Source organism: Lipotes vexillifer, unplaced genomic scaffold (assembly GCF_000442215.2).
Source record: "Lipotes vexillifer unplaced genomic scaffold, Lipotes_vexillifer_v1.1 scaffold22, whole genome shotgun sequence".
Taxonomy (NCBI): Eukaryota; Metazoa; Chordata; class Mammalia; order Artiodactyla; family Lipotidae; genus Lipotes; species Lipotes vexillifer.
The window spans coordinates 1,399,822-1,400,558 of NW_006779050.1; positions in this window are offsets into that span (position 1 = coordinate 1,399,822).

Genomic DNA, 737 nt, shown 5'->3' on the forward strand with positions numbered 1-737 from the left:
TACCGCGGCAAACAGCAGCAGCCGCCCAGATTTGAAAGCAGGGGACTTGACGGACCACGGAGACCCTTCTCCCCACGGAGCCCTCGGCAGGCAGCAGCTGGGCTCACCCAAGAAGGCAGAGACGGGGCTGAGAAAGCCGCTCTCTGCTCCTGTGTGTAAGAAGATGTTCAAGATTCCTTCCCGGACTCAAACATGGCACGTGGAACGGGATTTTTGAAAATGATGAAACAATCTTCAGAGGCCAGGTGTTCTGACTTTCTGGCAGGCTGAGTGAGCTGAAAACCCTCAGCCAGAGAAAGGTGGCTGTGACCTCCACCCTCACCCCGGCAGGCTGACAGTCACACCACTGAGTTCTCTCTTTCCTGGAATTCAGTGGTCAAGAAAGAGCCCTGCCATTTCCAAGACAAGGGCCCACATCCTGCGGGCACTCCAGTCAGAGAACAGAAAGAAAGAAAGGCCCCTCCTAAGCCCGGGGCTCCTGTCAAACAAAGGTCAGGAGCCAGCCTGAGAGTGAGCAGGGGGCCTTCTGACCACAGGGTAACCCTGAGTAATGGAAATGGTGATGGTGTCACAGGTGCTTCCTTTTATCGTTAGGAAATGTTTTATAAGAATAACCTACAAGTTTCCTAAACCAGGTTCTATGTGTGGTAGAAATGTAAGTACATATTAATTTTTCCATTATGCTATAGTTAGATTCAAGTAAAAAAAAAATGAATAAGCTCCCCTTTATCCACCAT